Source organism: Trichomycterus rosablanca, chromosome 10 (genome assembly GCF_030014385.1).
Source record: "Trichomycterus rosablanca isolate fTriRos1 chromosome 10, fTriRos1.hap1, whole genome shotgun sequence".
In the NCBI taxonomy this organism is placed as follows: Eukaryota; Metazoa; Chordata; class Actinopteri; order Siluriformes; family Trichomycteridae; genus Trichomycterus; species Trichomycterus rosablanca.
In genome coordinates, this window is record NC_085997.1 from 18483336 (window position 1) to 18504075 (window position 20740).

At 41.4% G+C, this 20740-nt stretch overlaps 2 protein-coding genes across 4 annotated transcripts in view; one reads left to right on the top strand and one right to left on the bottom strand.

Annotated features, from left to right (window-relative positions):
- dock1 (dedicator of cytokinesis 1) overlaps positions 1–20740 on the bottom strand; it is a 469250-nt gene that overhangs the window by 179411 nt on the left and 269099 nt on the right. The gene's annotated exons all lie outside the window — the stretch shown is intronic.
- Positions 8422–20740, top strand: part of LOC134321265 (inhibitory synaptic factor 2A) — a 66224-nt gene continuing 53905 nt past the window's right edge. Inside the window, exon 1 of the mRNA XM_063002903.1 lies at positions 8422–8501. The gene's annotated coding sequence lies outside the window, so the exon portion shown is untranslated. The remainder of the gene's footprint in view (positions 8502–20740) is intronic.

Consider the following 20740-nt stretch of genomic DNA (forward strand, 5'->3'; position numbering starts at 1 on the left):
CTACCCACTTAGCCACCGTGCCGCCCCCCTTGTGAAGGTGAAAAGAGGCAATCGGCTACTGCACACGTGTCGGAGGGTGTTAGTCACGGCTCTTCTCAACCAGGGTGGAGTTCAACATCAGTGGAGAGGACATAATGCAATTGGGTAATTAGATATGACTAGATTGGGAAAGAAATTGCGGAAAAATGGAATATAAACAGATCACAATATGGAATGAGCCACTAGAATTTTTATTGAGTGTAAAGATGACTTAGTTGGAGAAGAGCACCCCTTTTTTCCATCACTTTCAACAGCTGCACAAAAAAACTATACAAATAGGCGGATAAACTTCGTGCAACTACTGCAGTTACGAAGCTTACATGGCCCACTTCACCAACACCAATTCTACAACACTGCAAGCTTCATTTGCCCACATGATGTCCTACGGAAATAAAAATGCTAAGTGTCATGGTATCACTGAAGCAGTTGCTCACTACATAGTAATAATTATGATTCCTGTCTCAACGGTAGAGCGAGGCGGCTTTCCAAGGCTGATAAAAACTCTTGACTCATGATACAAATTGCCCAGTCACAACTACTTTGCATGAGAAGTGCTTCCTATCGTGTACGCTAAAGTCAGACACAGCCTTAACAACCGACTCACTAAAGTAAACCATTCTGTGCTGACCACTGATATGTGGTCAAGCCACACATGGGAGCCATATTTGAGTGTGACTATTTGTTATATTGAAAGAAGGAAGATGAAAAGTGCATATCAGCAAGCTGGCTATTTCCCTGAAATCACAGTGTGGGGAGCACACAGCAGAAGCCCTGCAAGATCCTAAAAGTAGATAAAAAGAGACTCGTTGTTGTTACAACTAATGATGTGAACACCACCGCCACTTCAGCAATTGCATCGCTCTGACAAAGGATGCAGTGTTATTTGTTATAACAGTGGAGAACATCTATGAGACGTGTCGTATGCCTTTTTCGTTCGTTCCAAACATTTGAAGTATTTGCTGTAAACAACATTTTCATATAATTTTATATTTGCACTGTTCTTAACCTGTAACCTGATTGCACTTGAAAGCACTTTAAGATACTGTAGGTAGGTTTATTATACATTATTTTTCATGCACATCGAGCTATTCTACACCAATCAGCCATAACGTTAAAACCACCTCCTTGTTTCTACACACACTGTCCATTTAATCAGCTCCACTTACCATATAGAAGCACTTTGTAGTTCTACAATGGTCAGGACCACTACAGAGCAGGTATTATTTAGGTGGTGGATCATTCTCAGCACTGCAGTGACACTGACATGGTGGTGGTGTGTTAGTGTGTGTTGTGCTGGTATGAGACACAGCAGCTCTGATGGAGTTTTTAAACACCTCACTGTCACTGCTGGACTGAGAATAGTCCACCAACCAAAAATATCCAGCCAACAGCGCCCCGTGGGCAACGTCCTGTGACCACTGATGAAGATCTCAAAGATGACCAACTCAAACAGCAGCAATAGATGAGCGATCGTCTCTGACTTTACATCTACAAGGTGGAGCAACTAGGTAGGAGTGTCTAATAGAGTGGACAGTGAGTAGACACGGTATTTAAAAACTACAGCAGCGCTGCTGTGTCTGATCCACTCATACCAGCACAACACACACTAACACACCACCACCATGTCATTGTCACTGCAGTGCTGAGAATGATCCACCACCCAAATAATACCTGCTCTGTGGTGGTCCTGACCATTGAAGAACAGAGTAAAAGGAGGTTAAAAAAGTACGTAGAGAAATAGATGGACTACAGTCAGTAATTGTAGAGCTACAAAGTGCTTCTATATGATAAGTGGAGCTGTAGAAACAAGGGGGTGGTTTTAATGTTATGGCTGATTAGTGTATATCGCCAGTTAGCCAAAATATATTGATATATGATTTTTGTCCATACTGAACTGATGTACAGCACAGTTTAGCAGAACAGTCTGTTTGCAATTCATTTTGCACTACATTGCAAATCCAGATCGATAAGGGTAAACACAGCCAGCTCGCCTGACACACAAGTGCTTCACACAGCCGTACATAATGTTCAAACAGCCAAGCTGAGCAAGGCCCTTAACTCTCAATTGATTGCAATTGTACGTCTCTTAGGATAAAAAATGTCTGCTAAACTGTAAAATTTGATCACTGTGAACGTGTGTTTTCAATATGAGACAGTGGAAGCTATTGGCAGTTCTGCTACAGAAGATCGTTACTGGTAAGGCTACACATTCAGTCCTTATCTGGATAACACAAACAGACATTACAATAGAAGACATAACTGCCAGTGATGCAGCTTTAAAACAGCCAAGAATGAATGTTACTGTAGATCTATTGATAAATTACTAAGAGTAAAATAACAGCAGTTTCATTTGGCACCAGTCATAAACCAAAAGTTTATGGATTGCCCCATATAGCGACACGTAAACATTGTAAACATGACTTCATAGTAACGAATCTTCTGGGATATTATATTGATTGTTATGGAAAGTGGTTTAACCAATATCATTCTGGGCCTTTGCAATAATAGGGGTGGTTGCAATAATAACTAAAGAATGTATAATTTATATTGTAAAATGTATATTTCATATCAACAAGTGTTTAGATTTAATTTAATTTAATTTAAAACTGTGTAATATAGTAGTTTCAAGACATACTAATTATGGCGCTCAGGTGGTGCAGCGATAAAACATGCAGACTGGGCACCTACATAAATAACGATTGGCTTTTGTTCATACAGAGTGGGAGCCAGATGTGGATTCTGTATAATTGATGCAACGACCTCTGCTGGCTGATCGATGCCGCCTGCACAGGGTTCGAGGGATAATGCTTTGACCAGGGTGTGGCTCTCCGTACACAAAGCTGATCCGCATATGAACTCGTCTAGTGCAGGTGAAAAGATGCAGTTTGCTCCTGCACCCGTGTTGGAGGAGAGGTGTGTTAGTCACAGCTCTCCTTATTCAGAGTGGAGGTCAACATCAGTAGAGCGGAAGAGTAATGCAATTGGGTAATTGGATACAATAAAGTTGGGAGAAAAAAAGGGAGACAATACATAAACAAAAAGTACCTTGAAACTCAACGTTAACTGGTTCTGGGAGCGGTGTTGAGTTTAAAAGACGTTGAGTTGCAAGGTATTTTTTCCCATATGGATGTATGAGAAACCTGTTAATAATAATAATAAAAAAATCAACTTATATAGCGCCTTTCACAGTACCCAAGGACGCTTTACATAGGAATCATAATCACAAACAAGATCAAACAGAAACAGAAGAAGACGAGTGAAAGTGCTGAGTAAAAAGACGTTTTTAGAAGAGATTTAAACTCAGCGAGAGAGGAAGAGAGACGAAGAGGGAGAGGAAGAGAGTTCCACAGCGTCGGGGCAGCAACACTAAATAATCTACCACCCATGGTGGTCAACCTAAACCTAGGAGCAACCAGAAGACCAGCATCAGACAACCTTAACCTACGAGAAGGGACATAGCAATGTAAAACATTAGCCAGATACAAGAGGACCGCTCAAGCCGAGCACTGAACAAAGCGGCTGTTTATTGTTAATTTAAGGCTGAACACATCAAATTTAAGGAAAATGTTGAGTTTAAGGGTACAAATTTCTCCGCGAAGGGTGTCGAGTTTAGGGCACGTCGACTTGCAAGGTATCACTGTATAATAATCATTAGCTATAATTTCCCCCTCTAAATTAGAATGGCTGCGTTTTTACCAAAATGAGTTCACCTAGCTGGCACATGCACACTTAGGGTGGGTCTTAAACCAGCAGTTTAAACTTACAACAATTCTGGGGTTGAAAATGAATTTAAATTGTCTTTTTAACTGACAGCATTAATTAGACAATGATTTTTGCTGGTTAACAGTCAACCGATTTATCTGCAAAATTCCAACCTTAAACAGTAAAATAAGTTTTTAAAGTCACAAATACAGGGATGGACAGACAGACCCTTCTTATTTGTACATTTTACATCATCTTTTATTAATCATAGTGTTTAGTCAGTTATGATTAAATTATCAGCACAACTTTCGATTAAGAACTCAATAAGTTGTCAGTAATAACGGCTTTCGAGTATTTAATTTAAGACATGTTTCTCGGATATGAATACACCTCTGGCACTCTTCCAAAGCTGTCTGTAAAACATGTCTTTCTCTGAAATTGAGAGCATGCATATTACCAGTATCATTAGCTACCAAGCCGAGCCTCGCAGTCAAAACTGACTGTAATTACCCAGCTCTTAATCTGACAGACAGCCACAAACGAGCTCTGCTGGGTGGTTGATGCTTCTGCTCTGTACCAAGACTCTTAATAGTAGTGAGACTGTTAGAAAGAGGCTAAGCCGAAGGACTGAATCTGCTGACAATCAGTTCCCATGTATTACATGACGTGTAGCATCAAAACCAAATCCTTTACCTAACGTTAACATGACAAGCAGCATGCGTGTCTAACGTTAAACACCCTACACCTCTCTCCTAAGCTTGTCAGCCAGTCCAGGCTGTATTTATGACTAGTGCCCTGTGTTTTTAAGAGGTAAGGACCATTTATGACCTTGACCATGTGGCTTAGGCCAAAAAAAAAAATCCATATTGACTTATTTAGCAGAAAATGATACAGGACAGAACAAAACAAGCATGTATTAAGACAAGCACACTGGTTTTACTTGTCCCAGCCTGATTTTTCTGAACCTCGAAATGTTTGTTTGTTTGTTTATTAGGATTTTAACGTCATGTTTTACACTTTGGTTACATTCATGACAGAAACGGTAGTTACTCATTACACAAGGTTCATCAGTTCACAAGTTTATATCAAACACAGTTTTGGACAATTTTGTATCTCCAATTCACCTCACTTGCATGTCTTTGGACTGTGGGAGGAAAACGGAGCACCCGGAGGAAAACCACGCCCTCCAGTAAAATCTTATGAAAAGCATACAATGTACTGCCTTTTTACAGAGATACAATTAACATTTAGCAGAATCAAGATCAGCCTATTGGTTCAGCCATCCAAAAGTCCCAGATTCTCATGTGGCCCCTTGCAAAATGTAATTGTCCACCCCTGGTTTAGATGCTTCAGACATTTCCACACTTGAAATATATCCATTAAAAGCCAGTACAGAAGGAAGTTTATCAGGCTTTAGGCATATTTTCAGCATATTCCACTGAGAGGGGGATTCATTTCTACAACGGAGAGCCTTTTCTTAATTCTGGCCAAGCTCTGACTTGCTACAGAAATTTGACTGCTTTGAAACAGAGCCCTTCAACAACAAGGCTCCTTCACAAGGCCAGCTGGAAGGTGGAGAAAAATGCATCGACAGATCTGGTTCAGTGTGTGTGTGTGTGTGTGTGTGTGTGTGTGTGATGGACAGACCTTATGTAATTTTGCATTGACTCAGCACTTTCTGCCTGAGAGGAGAGAGGACGGAGTGACTCGTCATTGTACTGTCCACACGGTGCGATGGATGAACTGAAGGTGAAGTAAATCTCTTCCACCAGCTGCTTCATCAGGCTAAATAGAGAAATCACACATCTACAGCAGACCAACAACGCTTCCCTCCTGAGAAGCTGTTAAAAGTGGTTGTCATTGCACACACCGTTGTTCTCACTCCTCGTTTTACATCATTTTAATGAGCAAAAATAATGACGGTGCATTCACATTAAATAAGTGTAGAAAAGAAAAAGTCACATCAGTGGGTTTACTTGGCAGTGTGTACTTATAATAGCAGAACTGACTCATTTTCCAGTGAACCACCATGTTTCACAAGTCTTTTTTCTTAGAAGTACGTCGTCTATGATCTCTTCTGATCAGCAAAATGATTGTTTACGCAAAGCTGAATTTATCATTCATAGACCGTCTGATTCATTATTTAAAGTGATTCAGTGCAGCGGCTGTGAAAGTAAACCAAAGACGTTTGGGACTCCTCCCAGAAAAAGTTGGAGAAAATAGGTGAAAGCCCTAAAGCAATGTCTAAATACGACAAAAATAAATATCTCTTTTTTTCTGTAGACAATATTTCCTCATATTCTGCATTTTCTTCTATTTTTTATTATTCCTACATTATTTATTAGGATTTTAACATCATTCTTGGTTAAATTCATGACAGGACAGTTAGTTACTGGTTACACAAGATTCATCAGTTTAATCTTTACTGTCAAACACAGTCATGGACAATTTTGTATCTCCAGTTCACTTCACTTACACATCTTTGGACTGTAGGAGGAAACCCACACAGGCACGGGAAGAACATGCAAACTCCACACAGAAAGGACCTGGACCGCCCCCCTGGGAATCAAACCCAGGACCTTCTTGATGTAAGGAGACAGTGCTACCCACTGAGCCACCGTTCCTCCCTATTATTCCTATATGATGGAGACGTTCACCATGGCCTGTGGTGGAAAACCCTCAATAAAATACCTCAGAGACTGGATTACTAGTATAAAATCTCGTCTAGTCTAGGCACCTCCATGAGTGGCAACCCCTCCAGTAGCTCAGTCAGTGTTGTACTTCTATAGCGTTCCTATAGCGTTTATTCTTTAGTTTGTGTCACTTTTTTGAGCTTTTCTATCATGACTCTACCATTTTTACAAGAGGGCGGTAAGTATCGATCTGTCTGTCTATCTGTCAATCTAAAAGATATGTATTCTAGTCTGCAGAGAAGGATCACACAACAGAGTCTAACATGTAAGCTCTGCAAATGTCATAAGACAGGAAGAAAATAATCACCCTTTATACTCCCATCAGTGACCTTGTAGGACAGTGGAAGGTTAATCCGTTAACAGAGATTTCTTAGCTAGAACATAGGAACTGGTCTAAACCAGCTGGAACTGGGTTTTGGAAGTCATACAATGCAATTGATGTAAATCTACACATGAGTAAGTAGTATTTCATTATGTATTACATTTATATTTACATTTTTGGCATTTAGCAGACGCTTTTATCCAAAGCGACTTACAGTATTGAGACAGTATATTGTCCAAGCAATTGAGGATTAAGGGCCCTGCTCAAGGGCCCAATAGTGGCAACCTGGCAGTCATGGGGTTATAACCAACAACTGTCTGCCTAGTACCTTAACCACTAGGCTACAACTGCCCTTCTATTACTACTTCTAGTGTAAGTAAACATTTTTTCTCACACATCCTTTACAGCTTTAGCAACTCAGGTTCAATCCAAGCTTTTGGTTACTGTATGTTTAGAGTTAGACATGCAATCCCTACTTGTTTCATTTAGCATTTTACATGCTTGTAGGTGAATTTGCTGTTCTAAACTGCCTCTAGGTGTAAGTGAGTGGAGACGGGGCGACAGAGAGGAGAGACGGTGCCAGCACTGCACTCTCAGTACAGTAGAAACCAATGTACCAAATAACACCACATTCGGACCCAATTCTTCCCCAAATTTAATAACATTATCCCCGAGTTTAACTCGCTGCCAGCCCCCAACAAATTGCCCCACCTACTGAGGGAGCACAGAGCGAGCTGCACACTAGCAGAACTCTACACACACACACACACACACACACACCTGCCACCTGGTGAAGGACAGTAGGTGACCATGTCTCTCACACACACATGCAGACAAATTCTTATTCTTATTACAACCAACATAAAACATTACTGTCAATGTTACCAATGTTTATTGTTACTATAATATGATATATAATATAGTATGTCCTTATTTCTCATGCCAATAAAGCTCTCTTTGAGTTTGAGTAAAGAACTGAGTGAGTGTGATGTCCCGTGATGAACAGGCGGCCGGTTTACAGAGTATGAACTCCAGGCTGGGCTTCAAAACTATCATCTGAATAAATAAATAAGTAAATGAACAAACAGTATTGTAGAAGTGCTAAGCCGAACCATAAAGAGATGGACTTTCCCCGTCTCTTCAATCCCACCCTTCTAAACACACAACTCCCACCCACCTCCCAGAATCCCTTCCTGTCCCTTCTATCTCTCTTTCACTCACTCTCTCTCTTACACACACACACTCGCTCTCTCACTGCCTCCCTCATATGCACAGAGCCTGTCGGAGCAAGCAGAGCTGCATCCAGGAAATGCATTTCTCTCACATGCCAGTGCAAAGAGCTGGACTTCTGCGCAGCATGGCGTCAGCTTGAGAGCGTGTGTGTGAGCACAAGTGTGTGTGTGTGTGAACGTGAGTGAGTGTGTGTGTGTGCGTGCGTGTATGAGCGCACGAGTCCCAGTCACGACGGCAGAGCAGACTGGAATCGGAGGCTGTTTGGAAAACTTAAGTGAGGAATCCGTCTATGTGGATGTGTAATTGTCGTGAGGAGTTGATTAACGATCGGCGCGTAACGACCGCGTGAGTCACAGCATGGCAGACCCTCGTTTTTCTCGCTCATCCACTCATCTGCGCTTTCTCCCGGGTCGTTTTCGCTCAGTCCGAAGCCTGGTGCACTGAGGGAGAGGAAATGCGCTGGCCAGAGTGGCGCTCTTTGCCTCAGCTCCGTCACTGACCCGCATCTGGAGGTGAGTGCGCTTTGCTCATCTCTGGCCACGCATCAGTTTATCCTTTTCAATCACAGTCTGTGCCAGATGTAGGGCTTTTCTTGCAGCCAGATGTTGCTGTTAGTACTCGAACAGAAGTTTGTAATGGAATTTCCAATTTCATCTAGCGTCAGTTGTAAATTCTAGTTATGAAAGTGAGAAAACAGGCTAATGAGTAATGACTAGGATAAAATATGTGCATCCTAGAATAAAGGTGACGTGATCATGGTATGGGACTGAATAAACAGTCGCTGGATTAGACCTTATCAATACAGAGCTGCTTTAGATATCACCATCGATACACTCAAGTGAGAACAGTGTGATGCAGTGCAGCTTTCCACTCAGCAGAAATCCATTCAAATGCAGTTCACACACATGCACAGTAAAGCTGCTTTTCACTTTCCATTACACCACCAGATGAAAAGCTTTCCAACAAGCTCTCCAAGATACAAACAATGCAAATGTGGCCTCAAGTTAAAACCTTTCCTCCTACACCTCATTAAGTAAGGTGTCCTGTATTCGCATGGTCGATCTGTGTGATCTGTGTCTGCCAATTCTACACTTCTTTAGACGTCTTTAAGGTCTTATTTTCCGACCTCTGACTTTAATTTCTCACCTCACTGATAGTGCTTGTACAAATAAATCACCAGGTTAGTGTCTATTTTTTTAATCAGGTTAAGTAAATGAAGACAAGGAGGAGTTAAACAGTAGGGCACACTGCATCAAGGTGAAAAGATGAATCAGAGCAAACTGATACACATAGCCTGGGCTTCTGTATACAGATGAAAGGGCTTGTGTGTGTGATGCTGTTCTGATGTAGAAGCTTAAATTGAAGACTAATTTAAATTAATAGACTATTATAATGCAAAGTGTTCTCAAACATCAAATTCCTCAACAAATGCCCTTTATATAAGGGTACTATGTCAATTACATACTCCCACAATTACAAGAATGTATTGATCTGATAAAGCTTATTGGAATCTGATACCAAGTTTGAATACTTGGATACTTGAGCACTGGAACACATTATTTAAAATAAAATCCATACATAAGCGACCATTACTCATTGGTGACTCAACAATGTAATTTAAAAAATAGTTATGTTTGAACTGACACCTTCTAGAAAAAATTCCTTTATTGATCTTTATTGATGGGGGAAGTTTGAGCGTTACAGCAGCTCCAGCACAAAGTAAATACAGTTAAAGATAGGTAAGTACCTGCAATTCCAAACCAGAATGCATCGTTTTATTCTTCTTATTAACTGTCTGGCAACACCTACCAACAATGGGTGCAAAGCAAGCATTGTTATCCAAAGAAGAAACTCACAACCACACCTTCACTTACTTATTCACACCTAGAGGCAATGTAGAGCAGCCAATCCGCCATCTTCAATTTTCTTCAAGTCTCCTCTATTTATATATTGTTGGGTAATAAAAGGAAACCAGAGTTCCCCAGGTAATCCCTCATGTACAAGGAAAAGCATGTGAAACTCCTCAGACAGTTATCAGTGGCAAGGATCAAACTAAGTTCCTCAAAAAGCAGGGTGCTGTGCAACCCCCCCAGCTGTGTTCCCAAGCCACCCCGTGGTAATATATAAATATAACAGAATGCCTTTATTTCTGATATATACATATCCCAGCTGGGGTCGCGTTTTGAAGCTGGGGTCAGAGCACAAGGTCAGCCATTGTACTACTACTGGTACTAGCTGTTTAGCTGGTAAATGATCCACACATGCCCGGCTATTCACACGATTTTGGTGAGAACAGGATTAATTGGACTAGTTGATATTCCTTCACTGATTCAGTGTCCACTTCCAATGCCTGCATGCCCACTGTAGATGCTTTTAATGGCTAGATGCTCTAGCATGGGCACTTTGAGTTGACGTGATTCTTGGGGAGGTAACGATGACATTTTGGCTCAAGTTTGTGTGTGCAAGTGTGTATATTTATTAATAAACCTGCCATAATTTGGACAACTTCTCAAACTCATGAACTGTTAGGATGTCTCAAACACATTTTTGATACAAAACCAGCATTAGAGTTCTGACATGCTACTGAATTCAGAACTGATATTATTACACTGCAAGAATATCATTTCAGTCAACAGATACATGGACAGAATAAGATGGTCAATTAAAAGAACTGAATCTTAGCAGTGCTGACTGGTCATGTGCCTACCCAGACATGATTGGCTATGTCTGGCTTGGGGGGATAATAGTGGATAAATACAGCCAAATAGTAAGACCAGCCAAAATAATAGAGATAAGGGAAAAACAACACACACTCAGACCCAGTGGAACCCTGATCTTAAGCTTGTTGGGCATTCCATTAAAAAAAAACCCATTGCGCCCCCTCCCACTTTTTTTCCACATGGTTTTGGTGTGTTTTATGGAATTAATAATCTAGAGCAGATGGAATGCCTTTATTTGTTATATTTATACACACACATGTACAATACAACACCATTTTTTTCTGCATATCCTGTACTGTTTAAAACTTAGGGTCAGAGTGCAGGGTCAACCACTGTAAGGCACAGAGAGGTAAGGTAAGCAGAGAGTTTAGGGCCTTGATCAAAGGGCCACCGGTAGCTGCATGGCAGAACCGGGACTTTAACCCGCAGCCTTCTGACTGATAGCCTAAAAGCTCTACCCACTAGGTTAGCACTGTCATAAAAAAAAACAAGAATTATGGGTCTTGCTTAAGGGTCTAACAGTGGCTGCATGGCAGAACATGGACTTGAACCCACAACTTTCTGACTGATAGCCTAAAAGCTCTACCCACTAGGTTAGCACTGTCATAAAAAAAAACAAGAATTATGGGTCTTGCTTAAGGGTCTAACAGTGGCTGCATGGCAGAACATGGACTTGAACCCACAACTTTCTGACTGATAGCCCAAACGCTCTACCCACCAGACTACTACTGTCCACCCAAATAAACAAGAGTTAAAAGACTGGCTCAAAGGCCTAACAGTAGCTGCATGGCAAAACTGGGATGTGAACCCACAACCTTCTGACTGATAGCTCAAAAGCTCTACCCACTAGGTTACCACTGGCCTTTAAAAACAAGAGTTAAGGGCCTGGCTCAATGGCCTAACAGTGGCTGCATGGCAGAACCAGGACCTGAACCCACACACTTCTGACTGATAGCCCAAAAGCTCTACCCACTAGGCGACCACTGTCCCCAAAAAACATTAAGGGCCCTGCTCAAGGGCCTAACAGTGGCTAAATGGCAGAGCCGGATAATTTAACCCACAACCTTCCATTTGATAGCCCATACGCTCTACCGACTAAGCTTCCATTGTCCCCCAAAAACAAGAGTTAAGGGCCTTGCTTAAGGGCCTAACAGTGGCTGCATGGCAGAGCAGGAAAACTGAACCCACAACCTTCTAGTTGATAGCCCCACAGCTCTACCCACTAAGGTACCACTGTCCCCAAAAAACATGAGTTAAGGGCCTTGATCAAGGGCCTAACAGTGGCTGCATGGCAAAACCAGAAAATTGAACCCACAACCTTTTAATAGATGGCCCAAAAGCTTTACCTACTAAGGTACCACTGTCCTCAAAAAATGTGAGTTAAGGGCCTTGATCAAGGGCCTAACAGTGGCTGCATGGCAGAGCCAGAAAATTAAACCCATGACCTTCTAATAGATGGCCCAGAAGCTTTACCCACTAGGCTACTATTGTCCCTCCAAATAAACAAGAGTTTGGGGCTTTGCTCAATGGCCTAACAGTGGCTGCATGACAGAACCAGAACCCACAACCTTCTGACTGATAGCCCAAAAGCTCTACCCACTAGGTTACCACTGGCCTTAAAAAACAAGCGTTAAGGGCCTTGCTCAAGAGCCTAACAGTGGCTGCATGACAGAACCAGAACTTGAACCCACAACCTTCTGACTGATAGCCCAAAAGCTCTACCCACTAGGTTACCACTGGCCTTAAAAAACAAGAGTTAAGGGCCTTGCTCAAGAGCCTAACAGTGGCTGCATGGCAGAACCAGGACTTGAACCCACACACTTCTGACTGATAGCCCAAAAGCTCTACCCACTAGGCGACCACTGTCCCCAAAAAACATTAAGGGCCCTGCTCAAGGGCCTAACTGTGGCTGCATGACAGAGCAGGAAACTGAACCCACAATCTTCTAGTTGATAGCCCCACAGCTCTACCCACTAAGGTACCACTGTCCCCAAAAAAACATGAGTTAAGGGCCTTGATCAAGGGCCTAACTGTGGCTGCATGGAAGAGCCAGAAAATTGAACCCATGACCTTCTAATAGATGGCCCAAAAGCTTTTCCTACTAAGGTACCACTGTCCTTAAAAAAAACAAGAGTTAAGGGCCTTGATTAATAACATAACAGTGGCTGCATGGCAGAGCCAGAAGACTAAACCCACAACCTTCCAACTGATAGCCCAGAAGCTCTACCAACTAGGCTACTACAGTCCCCCCAAATATACAAGATTTAAGGGCCTTGATCAAGGGCCTAACCGTGGCTGCATGGCGAAGCCCGAAAATCGAACCCACAACCTTCCAATTGCTATGGCAATGTGTCTGCTAAACCAAACTCGTCAAAAATGTGTGTACACAGACCTCGCTTTGCACACACATGTAGGGACCTTCACTAAACTGCCATAAAAATGGGAGCATAAAATGTATTATACATATACATAGTGTGCAGAAGAAAATCACAAACAAGCGCATTGCGTTATCAAGAAAAACGGCAGTTTTCTGTCACGTCCTCATCAAAATGTATCGGCGCGCTTCACTCTGCCTCTCTACAGTCATTCATTCAAAGTGGACTGTGGCCGTCACACAACCCCTCCACCCTATCGACCCCTAACCTCATTATCCAGATAACGTCTGCTTCAGAAATGCTTGAGGAGTGGGGAGAAAGAAACAGAGAGCCACCAGTAAGTGAGAAAATAGAAGAATTGCACATTACAGCCAGTACAACTTCACAGAGGGCCATCCTGGCATGTAGAAAGCTGCCCACATGAAATGAAACTATAATCGGTATGAAAAAGAGCAGGAAACCTCTCTACCCCCCACGCTGAGGACTCTCTCGCTCGCCCACGCATACACGCGCGCAAACAGCAGACTGACACAAACACACACTCAGGCATCACCCACCGCTGATGTGTCCACCCCAGCCAGATGTTTGCTTTCATGTGGTAATGGGTTTATTTATTAAGAGCCTCTTTCTCCGCCCGCACCCTGACGTTTTAAAGTGAGAGAGATCGGAGTACATGTCACGCTAAATAGAAAAACACACCTGACACCAAATCACCCTGCACTATTTGATAGGCTGAGTGTGTGTGTGTGTGTGTGTGCATGTGTGTGTGAGAGAGAGAGAGTGTACATATATGAAGGGTCTGGCCACTGCAGGACTTTTGCATTGGTCTGGAAACCCTGCACTGCACTTTTTTTTTGCACTTCAGTGAAGAGGGGAGTTATTGTCATATCATGCAGGTCCTCAAACAATGGGGTAACGTCCACGAGTGCAGCAAAATTATCTATTAATCTTAGAAACATTTATGTAATGTATGTGGACACAATTGTTGAACATCCCATTACAAAATATTAATTAATTTATGCATATATACATACTGTACATATACACATATATACATACAGTGTATCACAAAAGTGAGTACACCCCTCACATTTCTGCAAATATTTCATTATATCTTTTCATGGGACAACACTATAGACATGAAACTTGGATATAACTTAGAGTAGTCAGTGTACAACTTGTATAGCAGTGTAGATTTACTGTCTTCTGAAAATAACTCAACACACAGCCATTAATGTCTAAATGGCTGGCAACATAAGTGAGTACACCCCACAGTGAACATGTCCAAATTGTGCCCAAAGTGTCAATATTTTGTGTGACCACCATTATTATCCAGCACTGCCTTAACCCTCCTGGGCATGGAATTCACCAGAGCTGCACAGGTTGCTACTGGAATCCTCTTCCACTCCTCCATGATGACATCACGGAGCTGGTGGATGTTAGACACCTTGAACTCCTCCACCTTCCACTTGAGGATGCGCCACAGGTGCTCAATTGTGTTTAGTCCATCACCTTTACCTTCAGCTTCCTCAGCAAGGCAGTTGTCATCTTGGAGGTTGTGTTTGGGGTCGTTATCCTGTTGGAAAACTGCCATGAGGCCCAGTTTTCGAAGGGAGGGGATCATGCTCTGTTTCAGAATGTCACAGTACATGTTGGAATTCATGTTTCCCTCAATGAACTGCAGCTCCCCAGTGCCAGCAACACTCATGCAGCCCAAGACCATGATGCTACCACCACCATGCTTGACTGTAGGCAAGATACAGTTGTCTTGGTACTTCTCACCAGGGCGCCGCCACACATGCTGGACACCATCTGAGCCAAACAAGTTTATCTTGGTCTCGTCAGACCACAGGGCATTCCAGTAATCCATGTTCTTGGACTGCTTGTCTTCAGCAAACTGTTTGCTGGCTTTCTTGTGCGTCAGCTTCCTTTTGGGATGACGACCATGCAGACCGAGTTGATGCAGTGTGCGGTGTATGGTCTGAGCACTGACAGGCTGACCTCCCACGTCTTCAACCTCTCCAGCAATGCTGGCAGCACTCATGTGTCTATTTTTTAAAGCCAACCTCTGGATATGACGCCGAACACGTGGACTCAACTTCTTTGGTCGACCCTGGCGAAGCCTCTTCCGAGTGGAACCTGTCCTGGAAAACCGCTGTATGACCTTGGCCACCATGCTGTAGCTCAGTTTCAGGGTGTTAGCAATCTTCTTATAGCCCAGGCCATCTTTGTGGAGAGCAACAATTCTATTTCTCACATCCTCAGAGAGTTCTTTGCCATGAGGTGCCATGTTGAATATCCAGTGGCCAGTATGAGAGAATTGTACCCAAAACACCAAATGTAACAGCCCTGCTCCCCATTTACACCTGGGACCTTGACACGACACCAGGGAGACACCAGGGAGGGACAACGACACATTTGGGCACAATTTGGACATGTTCACTGTGGGGTGTACTCACTTATGTTGCCAGCTATTTAGACATTAATGGCTGTGTGTTGAGTTATTTTCAGAAGACAGTAAATCTACACTGCTATACAAGTTGTACACTGACTACTCTAAGTTATATCCAAGTTTCATGTCTATAGTGTTGTCCCATGAAAAGATATAATGAAATATTTGCAGAAATGTGAGGGGTGTACTCACTTTTGTGATACACTGTACATATACACACGCACACATATATATATATATATATAATTATTATTATTATTTTCTCTCACACCTATTAAAATATATACAGATTTTCAAACACTTTGCATGGCTGTTAAGGAAGTCTGCTTGCACGCATCATTCCTCCACTTCCAGCTATAAAAGCCTCCACAACTCTGTAAGAACATTTCAAGTGATTCTGAATAGTTTCTGTGAGAATTTGTGTTTGTTCAGTCAAAAGAACATTTGTAAAGTTGGGCGATGATGGTGGACAAAAAAGGTCTTGATCCAAATCACAGTTCATTGCAAAGGTGTTCAGCAGGGCTGAGGTTAAAGTGTTGTGCATGCCATTAAATTTTAATATTAAAAGAAAAGGTTAGCAACAATGACTTTATGGACCTTGCTTTGTGCACAAAAAGCAGATTTTCTTATGCGTGTTAGCAATGGGTATAGCTGAAATACCCATATGTAAATGTCTAATATATTTGTATTCAATACAGTTTTATAATAATAATAATAATAATTATTATTATTATCATTTATTAATTATGTATTTATTATTATTATTACTATTTATTATTATCATCATCATCATTTATTAATTATGTATTTATTATTATTATTTTATTTATTTATTTATTATTATCATTATTATTAATTATTATTATTATTATTATTATTATTATTACCCCTATGTCGTCATTGTGATCAAACTTGCTGCATCACTCAAAATAGCAGTGTTGGACACACAGGGATGGACCGTTCGTCCATCAATAATCTGTTAAATGAGCATCACATGCACTGTATAAACATCCAGCTAAGTATCGAATTAACTTCTGATCTAATTTTATGGCATAATTTTCTGTGTGGTGCTGACACTTTTATTAAAAGCCATTGTTGAATTAGCATTGATGATTAGTCAGATTATCTTAAGCACGATTTTAAAAATTAAAAGCAAAAATCGATTTACCAAACATTAATGTAAAATAATCCGCTCACATTCTTTGAACAGCTGTAACATCAGGAAAAAGACTGTCTTTTAAGATTATTCAAGTACCTTATTCTGTACCTAAACATAGTTGTTAAGAGTGCATTTTTATACCTTAGGGGAGTAAAACAAACCTGTGCAGCAGTTTTCTTGGTGAAGAGGAAAGCAGTATTGCTGTAAAGGTGTGTGAACTGTGTTTAAATGGATTCCTGCCATGCTGAGAAAACTGCAATGCATCAGTACAACCTCTGTACAATCTTACCAAAAGTAATAATGACATTTACTGTCTGATGAGAGAAACATGCTTACTGTTGCATAGGTGGATCATTAGACCATCACAAGAAATATTATATATGTATATATTCATTCATTCATTCATTCTCTCTCACACACACACACACACACACACACACACACACACACACACACACACACACACACACACACACACACACACACACACACACACACACACACACACACACACACACACACACACACACACACACACACACACACAGAGAGAGAGAGAGCAGGTATTATTTAGGTGGTGGATGATTCTCAGCACTACAGTGAGAGGTGCTGGTGTGTTAGTGTGTGTTGTACTGGTATGAGTGGATCAGACACAGCAGTGCTGCTGGAGTTTTTAAATATCGTGTCCACTCACTGTCCACTCTATTAGACACTCCTACCTAGTTGGTCCACCTTGCAGATGTAAAATCAAGAGACGATCGCTCATCTATTGCTGCTGTTTTAGTTGGTCATCTTTAAGATCTTCATCAGTGGTCAGAGGACCATATATTGGCTGGATATTTTTGGTTGGTGGACTATTCTCAGTCCAGCAGTGACACTGAGGTGTTTAAAAACTCCAACAGCGCTGCTGTGTCTGATCCACTCATACCAGCACAATACACACTAACACACCACCACCATGTCAGTGTCATTGCAGTGCTTAGAATGACATACCTGTTCTGACCATTGAAAAACAGCATGAAAGGGGGCTAACAAAGCATGCAGAGAAACAGATGGACTACAGTCAGTAATTGTAGAACTACAAAGTGCTTCTATATAATAAGTGGAGCTGATCAAATAGACAGTGAGTGTAGAAACAAGGAGCTGGTTTTAATGTTATGGCTGATCGGTGTATATTGTCACTTATTTCTGTTCCAATTAGCAAGGTGCACGTCTGGAGTGACTGCCGCATTCGAATTTTTTTTTATCACTTCATTACTGTTAGTTCTTGAAATGCTTGGGTAATGCACTGATTTATTCATTTATTTTTAGAGCTAGTCCAGCACCTCCTAGATTCACTGGATGCAAGGCAGACATTCATGAGCAAGTATGCATTAAGCAGATGCTTTTTTTAGCTGATGTGAATTATGATACAGTACAAACAACTGAGGGTTTAGAATTCCAACAGTACCTGCTTGTGGTAGGGCTTAACCCCTGGATCCCTCAAACACATTCTGGTACATTAACAGCTAAGCCTTTATTAAACCCCCAGGATAGGGGACATATTTACAGCAGGGCAACACCCACTCACCCATTCAACGTTTACTAGAAGTGTATCATCATCAGGTTAAACATATAAAAAAGCCCACAGAGGTACGTGACCAAATTTAGACGTTTGGTTTAAAACATCACAACGGAGATCAAGCATTTGATTCTGAATCAAATAGAAACGAACTAGCTGAGCTCTTAAATATAACCAAGCAAGCCTTTCAACAGCCCAAGTGAAATATGATTCACTGTGCAGCATCATTATAAGTAATCTAAACTTAATCAGGCTCAGGACGGCAAATCGAATCTAGGCTCTCAATCGATGTCAGGCCACCTCCAGGTCTGCTAAGTGACAGCTTAATCCGAGACCACCAGGTAATATCACCTGCCCTTATCACACCAGGATTCATGTCAGATTTAGAGGAGATCCCACCGATATCACTTGGTTCCATTGCTGTGCGTACAGCTTATTCTGAAAGAGAGGAACGAAGTGCTTTCTGCTGAGCCTGTTTAAGAATATTAGTCATGTCTTCATGACTTGCTCTGTGCCAGCTCTGACCATTTACCCCAGTACATGTGTATCTACATCTCTCTCCACCTCTAATTCTGTCACTCCACATCTCATCATCTTTGCACCTTTATCACTATTATCATCATCATCATCATCACTCTCATTATCTCTGCCCGTCTTCCTTTTTCTCTCGTTAGTAGAACAGAGGCATTGCATTTTTGAGTAGGCTGGCTGTGGGGGGTAACTCCCGCTACCCATTTCATTTTAGTTCCACACAGCTTTGAAGCTGAAAGTGTCATACTAAGAGAATGGGGGGTTGCAGGGAAATGACACATCCAACACAGTCATGGACAATTTAGTATCTCCAATTCACCTCACTTGCACGTCTTTGGACTGTGGGAGGAAACCGGAGCACCCGGAGGAAACCCACGTGGACAAAGGGAGAACATGCAAACTCAACACAGAAAGGACCCAGACCGCCCTACCTGGGAATCAAACCCAGGACCTTTTTGCTGTGAGGCAACAGTGCTACCCACTTAGCAGCCCATGGTGTAAACTGAAGAGGGCAGTTGTAGCTTGTTGATTAAGGTACTGGACTAGTAATCAGAAGATTGCTGGTTTAAGCCCCACCACTGCCTAGTTGACACTGCTGGGCCTTTGAGCAAGGTCCTTAACCCTCAATTGCTTAGAATGTATACTGTCACATCACTTTAAGTCGCTTTGGATAAAAGCATCTGCTAAATGCTGAAAATGTAAATGTAAATGAAGAAACCACAAATAACAAAAATAAAGAAATTAATAAATAAATACCTAATGGCATTCATCCTGTGACTGACCATTCTTAATAATTTCTTGGTCTTACATATTGCACAAAAGCTGGAAAACCAAAATATACATCCATAAGTTTAGTCTGTCTATTAAAATAATTAAAACGATTAATAGCATTATGTTGTAAATAACATTATATTGATATATAGTGTACAAATGTGCCACAACAATATTAATACAGAACAGGATTTTACTTAAAATAAATGTGAATGGCGGGTCACCTAATATTTATAAGTGCACAGGATAAGATGTACAAGATAGCACAGACAGTGCTCAGGTGGTGCAGTAGTAAATTACGCTAGCCCACAACCACTGTGATTTAGGATCTGAATTACCAGAAGTGCTACTGGCCAGTCGATACATACAGACATGATGGAATATGTCTGGATGAGGATGCATAATAAATTACTGGGCTGTAACCAGTGATTCTGGAAAAACCAGACACACAGCCACTCTGACCAAGATAAAGCGGTAGAAGCTAATGTAGACATTTTTACTTTAGACACCTGAGAACTGAAATGTGAACTGTTGCTTGAACTTGCAGCTTCACATTAGCAGCATACTTCTGTACCTCGACCCTTTAGCTTACATGTCCAAGATTGACTGGTGTTGTTTTGATCCAAAGGTTAAATAGAAATGCCCTACTTACATCTAAATTAATGCTCTCAAAGACTCTTGGTCATAAATTGCTCTCACTTAAATATTTCTGGCTGTGTTTGTAACTTCAACTGCTTTGAAAAGCACTTTAATACAATGTCAATACAATGCAAAGAAATAGAGCATGACCCAAACCATATTTCCCCCCCTCACTCCTTTCTGCTGCTTCTGTATTTTTAGAGGTAGCCACAGTGGATGATTATGGTTCACATACATGATTTGGTACAGTTTAACATCAGATCCCCCTCCTGACACAACCCTTCTAATTTATTTTACGCTCCTGTAGTATGACAGTTGTGGGAAGATAAAATCATTAAACCAAAATAGATACAGATACAGTTCTGAATGTTAACTGAAGAGAATCTGAATTGGTATCAATGCCAACGTGTTTTTCATAAATGTTGAAAATGTCTATGTGAATGCAACCTAAGTGTGGACAAAATCTAAGAGACTTTAAAAGAAGACACAGCCAAACAGATGGACACAGACCTGGGCAGACAGCAAAACACAAAGAGACATTGA